Genomic DNA, 11,035 nt, shown 5'->3' with positions numbered 1-11,035 from the left:
CTCTAGTGTTGCTAAAACGATTTATTATGTCCAATAAACAAACCTACAGAAAGACTTAACAGTGTGGGTCTTTCTTTTTATTTCAAGGGTCCCCATTTTATCTCAAACATCAATATAGCTAATATTTAACACTAATTGGTAAATATCAAACATGTATGCTTCATTACAGTTGAAACAATTGTTCTCTGGTAACAAATATTTATCATTAAACATGTGTGTTCATGTATGATCCATGGCACTCATCATGATGGACAAATATGATGGAAAAACATTGTATTAGTGTCAGTACAGTACACGAGGTTGGAAATCAACCACGCATTTGCGCATGCGTTGTCCACCTACAAGGAGGTTTATAACGGTCAGACGCGGAAGAATCTACGAAACTATCACTGATAGATTCTCAAAAATCATCTGATATTAAATGATCTTTTCTCTCAAGGATAAGGATGTTGAAGGAGTGACGTCACAGTGTCCACTGTTGAAGGATAAGGATGTTGAGTGTCCAGCTGGAAGGAGCACAGGTACATGTTGTGGTTTATTAAAGTCTCTTTTCATTTTATTGACATCGGTAAATGTAACGCTAAGTTTAAGTGAAGGTATCAAGACCTGTCGCCCTTCCCAGCTATCTTCTAAATAATCCACGGAGGAAAAATTCAGAAAAAAAAGTCTTATATAGATCCAGAGCGGTCCGTAATAGGAACAAAAAAACAAAACAGGCACTCGGGGCGAAGGCAGGGCACTTCTGGAGATCGGGGTCCCAACAGCAACTAAAACAAAAAGACAAAAGGACTCACTTGAGTAAATAAAAGTGCTGACAACGTCAGGAGTATCCAAAGGATTATCCAGTTGTGATTCAAAGGCGAGGAGCGAGATCGAAAGGACAGCCAACCTGGTCTGGAAACGCAATACTCTGGCGAGTTCTTCCGGGTAGAGACGCTCCTTATCAATGGGAAGAACCCGCCACTCCATCATCCCCAGCCGCGCACCTGCCAGCGTCTGTCACTCAAAACACAGGACACATGAAAACGGAAAACCACCTTCAAAATAAAACAAAAGAACATAAGCATGACACTTGTATGTTGATTCTATCAAATGTATTCTGCCTATTTTAAATGTTGACCTTTTTTCTTATAAGAGTAACTGTCAGGAGTCTTGATGTAAAACGTCACTCAAATGTGTCATTTATTTATTTCTCTCACAGGATTCAGAGTCAATGTTCATTGCACAGAATTTCCATCTCCGTCCTGCACTGTCTGTGATGATGGAACTTACATGGACAAATTGAACCGAGAGAAACATGGTTTCAAGTGTCTCGTCTGTACTGAAGGTAAAGTTTGTTCTTCACTAGAATGATGAGTTGGTCAGTATGTAGATGTGATGTAGAATTTGTTATTGACCAACAGGACTGAGAGAGATCAGATCCTGTACCTTCACAGCAAACACCAAGTGTGAACCTCTGGAGGGTTTTTTCTGTGTGGACGGCTCAGTGGACACATGTGTGGCAGCACAGCAACACTCCACATGTGAACCAGGACAGTTCATCATCAGAGCAGGCGAGTTTCACATCCAACATGTGAAATGCAAGAGTGCAGAAACTATAAGACACACACAATGTTCTTCACAGGAACGTCCTCCACAGACACTGAGTGTGGAACCTGCAGTGAAGGAACATTTTCAAATGGAACGTTCACGTCATGTCAGGATCACAAACAGTGAGTGAAGCTTCACAAATGTTTGCTCCAGATGTTTTCTTCTAAACTGTCTCCACTTGTCTTTGTAGATGTTCAACATATCTACGAGAAGGAACTATTTCTTCTGACTCTGTATGTCGAGAAGGTTTGACACCAGGAGAAGTGGCTGGAATTATTGTTGCTGTGATCGTTCTACTGATCACATGTTCTGTAGTTTATTGGTATAAAAAAAGAAAAAGAGGTAAAAAACAAATGCATTCATAAAAATCACATTATTATATTGATTTGTGTTTATCTGGAGTCATTTCCTTGAATTATTTTTCTCCTTAACCAGATGGAAAAGAGTTCAAGAGAAGAAGGAAGGTATGTAAGAATGTTTTTTAGTCATTTATCAAAGTGATTTAATGTTTAAATGTAATGTTGATTAATTTTGCAAATGTCATCACTTGTACAATTAAAATGAATGTCAATTTTGGTTTAATATCTTCAGCACTGCAGTATTTGTGCATCAGAGAAACGATCATTATTTCTTATTAGGAGGTGGCAGTGGGAATGAATGAATGTATGGATTCAACGGAGCATCCGTGAGAATTTCAATTAGTTTGAGCTTTTTTTTTAATCTAAACTGACTTATTTTTTTCTTGTCTTAGATCAATTTATTCATCTGAGAATAAGTCCGATGAAGTGGAACATGTTCCACTGATGGTAGAACCCGGGGAAGACCCAGAACACACTGAAGAAGCATGTTCCTCCACTGGGCTGGAAACACAGGGGGGTCCTCCAGAAAGAGCTGGACGATGTAACTGGGGAGAAGAAAGTATGGACCTCTCTGCTGAAGCTGCTGCCCCCGTGACAAGAATCCAGATAAACAGACCAGAGATAGCAGACGTTGAATATGAACTAATTGGACACGAGGATATTAAAGTAGATTGTTCAGTCATTCAATAGAATGTTTGAGTTTTATACAACATGAAAAATGTGTTCATAAATGATGTGTTCAGTGAACATAACATATTTCTGGCTGTTTTCATTTGCCTGTGTGTGTAGCTTAGTCTGTGATATAGAAAACAGTTTCTGTCAAAGCTTTCATTAATCTCATAAATGGCTGATCAGTTAAACATCAGCCAGGTTTGAGGATGTACTTCACTCCACAGCCGTCAGTGTTGCTTGTTCTTTCACTGCCCTTTTTGTGAGGTCACCAAATTCAGACCAGCACAGATGGACAAAACCCAACAGCACATACAAAGCCACTTGAGAAAGGCAATCATCATGGAGGTGTGTACAGTATATGTTTAGTTAGTTCCTCGTATATTGCATCATAAAAGTCTAACCGTTTACATTTTTATGTTTGACAGACTATCCGATACACAGATGTGGGCTGCAGACCAGAACCTCACGTCCATTGTCATGTGCGTGTCAATGTGTGTCAATGCGCGCGTGTGTCAATGTGCGTCAATGCTTGCGCGCGTGTCAATGTGCGTCAATGCTTGCGTGCGTGTCAATGCGTGTGCGTGTGTCAATATGCTTGCGCGCGTGTCAATGTGCGTCAATGCTTGCGCGCGTGTCAATGTGCGTCAATGCGCGCGTGCGTGTCAATGTGCGTCAATGCGCCCGTGCGTGTCAATGCGTGTGCGTGCGTCAATATGCGCGCGAGTGTCAATGTGCGTCAATGCTTGCGCGCGTGTCAATGTGCGTCAATGCTTGCGCGTGTCAACACACAACACACGCACGCACACATTAAACAAATGCGCACACCCACATTAAACAAACGCGCACGCACACATAAAACACACGCATGCATACACAGACATGCACTGACAAACGCACACACACACGGTGACATGCAAACATAAAACACACGCACGCACGCACACATAAAACAAACGCGGATTTTATAGGTTTGTTTGTGATGTGTAGTTATGCGTTTGTGTGCATGTCATTGGTGTGTGTGCGCATGTGTCAGTGTGTGTCTGCGTGTGCGTGCGTGTGTGTGTTTTATGTGTGCATGTCACCGTGTGTGTGCGTGTGTCAGTGCATGTCTGTGTGTGCATGCGTGTGTTTTGTGTGCGTCCGCGTTTGTTTTATGTGTGCGTGCGTGCGTGTGTTTTATGTGTGCATGTCACATGAAACAAATGCGCGCACGCACACATAAAACAAATGCGCGCATGCACACATAAAACAAATGCGCGCATGCACACATAAAGCAAATGCGCGCATGCACACATAAAACAAATGCGCGCACGTCACATAAAACAAATGCGCGCACGCACACATAAAACAAATGTGCGCACGCACATATTAAAGAAATGCGCACGCGCACACAAAACAAATGCGCAAGAGCACACAAAACAAATGCGCGCGCACAGATAAAACAAATGCACACGCACACAACACACGCACGCACACATTAAACAAATGCGCACACCCACATAAAACAAACGCGCACGCACACATAAAACACACGCATGCATACACAGACATGCACTGACAAACGCACACACACACGGTGACATGCAAACATAAAACACACGCACGCACGCACACATAAAACAAACGCGGGTTTTATAGGTTTGTTTGTGATGTGTAGTTATGCGTTTGTGTGCATGTCATTGGTGTGTGTGCGCATGTGTCAGTGTGTGTCTGCGTGTGCGTGCGTGTGTGTGTTTTATGTGTGCATGTCACCGTGTGTGTGCGTGTGTCAGTGCATGTCTGTGTGTGCATGCGTGTGTTTTGTGTGCGTCCGCGTTTGTTTTATGTGTGCGTGCGTGCGTGTGTTTTATGTGTGCATGTCACATGAAACAAATGCGCGCACGCACACATAAAACAAATGCGCGCATGCACACATAAAACAAATGCGCGCATGCACACATAAAACAAATGCGCGCATGCACACATAAAGCAAATGCGCGCATGCACACATAAAACAAATGCGCGCACGTCACATAAAACAAATGCGCGCACGCACACATAAAACAAATGCGCGCACGCACATATTAAAGAAATGCGCACGCGCACACAAAACAAATGCGCAAGAGCACACAAAACAAATGCGCGCGCACAGATAAAACAAATGCACACGCACACAACACACGCACGCACACATTAAACAAATGCGCACACCCACATAAAACAAACGCGCACGCACACATAAAACACACGCATGCATACACAGACATGCACTGACAAACGCACACACACACGGTGACATGCAAACATAAAACACACGCACGCACGCACACATAAAACAAACGCGGATTTTATAGGTTTGTTTGTGATGTGTAGTTATGCGTTTGTGTGCATGTCATTGGTGTGTGTGCGCATGTGTCAGTGTGTGTCTGCGTGTGCGTGCGTGTGTGTGTTTTATGTGTGCATGTCACCGTGTGTGTGCGTGTGTCAGTGCATGTCTGTGTGTGCATGCGTGTGTGTTTTATGTGTGCATGTCACCGTGTGTGTGCGTGTGTCAGTGCATGTCTGTGTGTGCATGCGTGTGTTTTGTGTGCGTCCGCGTTTGTTTTATGTGTGCGTGCGTGCGTGTGTTTTATGTGTGCATGTCACATGAAACAAATGCGCGCACGCACACATAAAACAAATGCGCGCATGCACACATAAAACAAATGCGCGCATGCACACATAAAACAAATGCGCGCGCGCGCACATAACACAAATGCGCGCACGTCACATAAAACAAATGCGCGCACGCACACATAAAACAAATGCGCGCACGCACATATTAAAGAAATGCGCACGCGCACACAAAACAAATGCGCAAGAGCACACAAAACAAATGCGCGCGCACAGATAAAACAAATGCACACGCACACAACACACGCACGCACACATTAAACAAATGCGCACACCCACATAAAACAAACGCGCACGCACACATAAAACACACGCATGCATACACAGACATGCACTGACAAACGCACACACACACGGTGACATGCAAACATAAAACACACGCACGCACGCACACATAAAACAAACGCGGGTTTTATAGGTTTGTTTGTGATGTGTAGTTATGCGTTTGTGTGCATGTCATTGGTGTGTGTGCGCATGTGTCAGTGTGTGTCTGCGTGTGCGTGCGTGTGTGTGTTTTATGTGTGCATGTCACCGTGTGTGTGCGTGTGTCAGTGCATGTCTGTGTGTGCATGCGTGTGTTTTGTGTGCGTCCGCGTTTGTTTTATGTGTGCGTGCGTGCGTGTGTTTTATGTGTGCATGTCACATGAAACAAATGCGCGCACGCACACATAAAACAAATGCGCGCATGCACACATAAAACAAATGCGCGCATGCACACATAAAACAAATGCGCGCATGCACACATAAAGCAAATGCGCGCATGCACACATAAAACAAATGCGCGCACGTCACATAAAACAAATGCGCGCACGCACATATTAAAGAAATGCGCACGCGCACACAAAACAAATGCGCAAGAGCACACAAAACAAATGCGCGCGCACAGATAAAACAAATGCACACGCACACAACACACGCACGCACACATTAAACAAATGCGCACACCCACATTAAACAAACGCGCACGCACACATAAAACACACGCATGCATACACAGACATGCACTGACAAACGCACACACACACGGTGACATGCAAACATAAAACACACGCACGCACGCACACATAAAACAAACGCGGATTTTATAGGTTTGTTTGTGATCTGTAGTTATGCGTTTGTGTGCATGTCATTGGTGTGTGTGCGCATGTGTCAGTGTGTGTCTGCGTGTGCGTGCGTGTGTGTGTTTTATGTGTGCATGTCACCGTGTGTGTGCGTGTGTCAGTGCATGTCTGTGTGTGCATGCGTGTGTGTGTTTTATGTGTGCATGTCACCGTGTGTGTGCGTGTGTCAGTGCATGTCTGTGTGTGCATGCGTGTGTTTTGTGTGCGTCCGCGTTTGTTTTATGTGTGCGTGCGTGCGTGTGTTTTATGTGTGCATGTCACATGAAACAAATGCGCGCACGCACACATAAAACAAATGCGCGCATGCACACATAAAACAAATGCGCGCATGCACACATAAAACAAATGCGCGCGCGCGCACACAAAACACACGGATGCACACACAGACATGCACTGACACACGCACACACACACGGTGACATGCACACATAAAACAAACGCGGACGCACACAAAACAAACGCGCACGCACACATAAAACACACGCATGCATACATAGACATGCACTGACAAACGCACACACACACGGTGACATGCAAACATAAAACACACGCACGCACGAACACATAAAACAAACGCGGATTTTTTTTAGAATAGAATAGAAAAGCTTTATTCATCCCCAGAGGGGAAACACACTTTCACAACAGCGCAGATTAAAAAAAATATATATAGGTTTGTTTGTGATGTGTAGTTATGCGTTTGTGTGCATGTCACTGGTGTGTGTGCGCATGTGTCAGTGTGTGTCTGCGTGTGCGTGCGTGTGTGTGTTTTATGTGTGCATGTCACCGTGTGTGTGTGCGTGTGTCAGTGCATGTCTGTGTGTGCATGCGTGTGTTTAATGTGTGCGTGCGCGTCTGTTTTGTGTGCGTCCGCGTTTGTTTTATGTGTGCGTGTGTTTATGTGTGCATGTCACCGTGTGTGTGGGCGTGTGTCAGTGCATGTCTGTGTGTGCATGCGTGTGTTTTAGGTGTGCGTGCGCGTTTCTTTGATGTGTGCGTCCGCGTTTGTTTTATGTGTGCGTGCGTGCGTGTGTTTTATGTGTGCATGTCACCGTGTGTGTGTGCGTTTGTCAGTGCATGTCCGTGTACGCATGCGTGTGTTTTATGTGTGCGTGCGCGTTTGTTTTATGTGGGTGTGCGCATTTGTTTAATGTGTGCGTTCGTGCACAGTAAATTTCCAAGTGTCAAAAAGGAAGTGTTAATGTATTTTAACTATTTCATAGACTGGTTTAACTCTTCCAGATGTAACACAACAACAACAGGTGTAAAACGTGGCTCCTCCCCCTGCAGTGCTGTTGTCAATATCCAGAGTTAAAACCCAGGTGTTATTTATTCAGTGTAAAAAGTGAATGAACACTGTCAAGGGTCAATTTAACAATATTCAGTGTTAATATCTTAATATGCTCCGCCCATTTCAAATGATCCAGAAGTTTCTAGAGTAATTGGACCTCATGGACCACCGCCATGTTTCCATTGGTAAAGACTGTGGTAAGTCTCTCCATCTGCTGACTTATATTTAAATGAATTAAACGATTTATACAATTGTATTCACCGTGACTGTACTACCATTCGCTTTTTAGACTTCTAATGTAGATGAATTGCTATGTGGTTCACCAACATTAAGTTACATTCTATTACTTGTAATGCGGTACAGTTAACCTGCGCAGTGAACACCACGTGTAGACACTTGTAACCAATACCACTATGGATTATTGTGTATATTCGGTTTATGGTGCTCGCTCAAAACAACAGATGTATATGCTGTCTGTACATGCGCGCGCCAGTAAGTACGGTAGTTCATTCCCGCGCCACTCCCCCTCTGTCAGGCTTTAGTTTTTAGTAATGTAACCCAGCCGTTTATTTGTCGTTTTATGTTTCAATTATTTTCACTGGAAGTATATAATTAAACCCAGTTGTTATTTTCGTGTTTTATGTTTTATTACTTTTCAATGCATGTATCGCATCAAGACACTGTCGCTTTAAGACGGCCATTGTTTTTTACCTGCGTTCCACGGATGAGACGCGTGGTGTTCAGATGCTTCAGCGGCTCAGAGACTGAGACACGTGTAAGTAAGTAAGTAAGTAATATTTATTTATATAGCGCTTTTCGAGACCAGGGTCACAAAGCGCTTTAACAATCAAAAACAATACTCAAAACAGTACATACTTCAAAGATCAAGACAACACCGAGAACAACAAGTTCGAGAAATTCAAGGAAAAGCCTGAACAAATAGAAACGTCTTAAGATGTTTCTTAAAGGAGTCAGTAGACTCCATCAAGCGCAAAGAGAGAGGAAGATTGTTCCAAAGCTTAGGAGCAACAGCCTGAAAAGATTTCTCTCCTCTGGTCCTGAGCCGTGTGCGTGGAACCATCAGTAGATTCTGATCCACAGACCTCAGAGACCGAGCTGGGGTGTAAGGCTGGATCAGATCAGTGATGTAAGGAGGAGCCTGACCATGAATAGCTCTGAAAGTAAGAACCAGAATTTTAAAGTTGATCCTGAAAGAAACTGGAAGCCAGTGAAGAGTTTTAAGGATCGGAGAAATGTGAGTTCTCCTACTTGAGCGGGTCAGAATTCTCGCTGCAGAGTTCTGAATCAACTGCAGACGAGACAGCTCCTTCTTGTTAAGACATGAAAACAAACCGTTACAATAGTCCAGACGAGAAGAAACAAACGCATGGATTACAAGCTCCAGATCATGTTGTGACAACATTTTCCTAAGTTTAGAGATTTTTCTCAGTTGAAGGAAACAGTTTCTGGTCAGTTTTCTGCAGTGTTGAACAAGAGACATGTCTTTATCAAATACAACACCCAGGTTTCTCAGGCTCAGTTTGACAGACTGACCTAAGTCACCCAAGTACTGACTCAACCATGGAATCTTATCATCAGGAGCAATCACCAGAGTTTCAGTTTTGTCCACATTAAGCTGTAAAGTGTGCCAACGCTCCTGCAATTTTACTGAATACACTCGCTTATCACTCCTAGGTGAGCCTAAACAATACGTTTATATTATTGTTTATATTGCTGTGTGTAAATGAATGTTGTGTCGAAGCAGCTATTTAAGTTTTTGTGTGAAACTTGAAGCATTGTTTTATAACTTTATTCAAGTGTATATTTTCGATAGTATTTTATATTGTACTGTTTCACTTTGTTTTGAAAGTAAGTTGCACTTTATATTTTGTTATCGCGTGGTGTTCAGATGCTTCAGCGGCTCAGAGTTCACCGCATCTGTTATTTAACACGCCGATTAAACGTTCGTGCTGTTGTATGGTTAACAAGCGTTGAATGTGTTGAAGGTGCCGTAGCTAAGAATCTTGAATATTAATAAAATAAATCGCCTACCATGACCCACCAATATAGCAAACTTTTTATTGGAATATAAATATATTTTCGTCCTTCAAAATAACAAACAAAATACGTGTGTGAGTTACATTATAATTAAAAAAGCTAAGTTTTAGCGAACTAGCTCTCGTGTTAACGCACCACAGAAAGTTACATTACACGCAATGAAACATTATTTCTGAGTCTTAAAGCAATAATGATATCTTACCTCAATAGACGAGTGACGCGCACCTGATTCCGTCAAGTTATGCACAAACGTGAGGATAAAATGCGATCGATCTTTGTCAACAAGTGTGACGTCATCATCCGGAAGTTGCGTATGCGGCAATTTGAAAACTTTTTAGCTGACGCTAAATTTAAACTAAACTTAACTCGGTCTTTATACAAGCACGCATCTACTATTGTATTCATGGCGCTTTTAAACAAACAAGCACAATATCTCATTGTATTCCTGTGGTGTGACGTCACCGCTGCAGGATCAGTTGATTAGCATGTGTGACGTCACCCCTGCAGACTCGTGATTAATGTTGACAAACGTCACGTAGACGCTCATAATCGCAGCTAAATAAAAAGAAAACATATGTCCATAAACGCAATCTCAATGAAAGCTTCTATTTTCATAGAAAAGCGCACCGGATTATAAAGAGGATCAAGCGAAATAGCACAGACTTTATTTTACTCATTCATAAAACAATGTCAACATTATGGAGTTGAAACACCTAAAAATATACAATATAGTCACTTTTACAGGACCTTTTAAGCATGTTTTAATCCGCGAGAGCTTCTTGACTTCCGCGATGCGTAAACAATCCAAGCTCCAAAAAATTAAAATTAAGCATTTTTACCGATTTATATTCACTCTGTACCTCCTTAAAGTGGTTTGAGGTCGTTAAGCACAATCAGGATTAGAATCACACTGTTGACATTAAACATTTCAAATGAGCTTCATAGTTGTAGAATTACGGTAGCCAAATGAAACAGCGACACGTCACGTTACCAAGGCAACGAAGAGATGGGCGACGCGTCAAATGTAACCCGGGTCGTTTGAATCCGACGTCGGGGGGTGCTCTGTATAATACTGGGTGACCCGTGCGTGTCAATGCGTGCGCGCGTGTCAATGTGCGTCAATACGTGTGTGTCAATGTGCGTCAATGTGCGTCAATACGTGTGTGTGTGTCAATGTGCGTCAATGCGTGCGGGTGTGTCAATGCGTATAGACGTGTGTTTATATGTGTGTACATATATGTGTGTATGTGTATAGACGTGTGTGTGTGTATATATGTGTGTGTATAGACGTGTGT

General features: G+C 42.9%; 1 long non-coding RNA gene across 1 annotated transcript; it reads right to left on the bottom strand.

Moving 5' to 3' along the window:
* Positions 1-408: 408 nt before the first annotated feature.
* Positions 409-10,004, bottom strand: LOC148058788 (uncharacterized). The gene is made up of 3 exons (XR_015709490.1): positions 9,943-10,004; positions 890-996; positions 409-767 (listed from the first exon to the last, which is right to left on the bottom strand). It is a non-coding gene; the product is annotated as an uncharacterized LOC148058788 (long non-coding RNA).
* Positions 10,005-11,035: the final 1,031 nt, after the last annotated feature.

Source organism: Callionymus lyra, chromosome 19 (genome assembly GCF_982586985.1).
Source record: "Callionymus lyra chromosome 19, fCalLyr1.hap1.1, whole genome shotgun sequence".
Lineage (NCBI taxonomy): Eukaryota > Metazoa > Chordata > Actinopteri > Syngnathiformes > Callionymidae > Callionymus > Callionymus lyra.
Note: the sequence above shows the minus strand (reverse complement) of the source record. Positions and strands in the feature narration are given on the sequence as shown.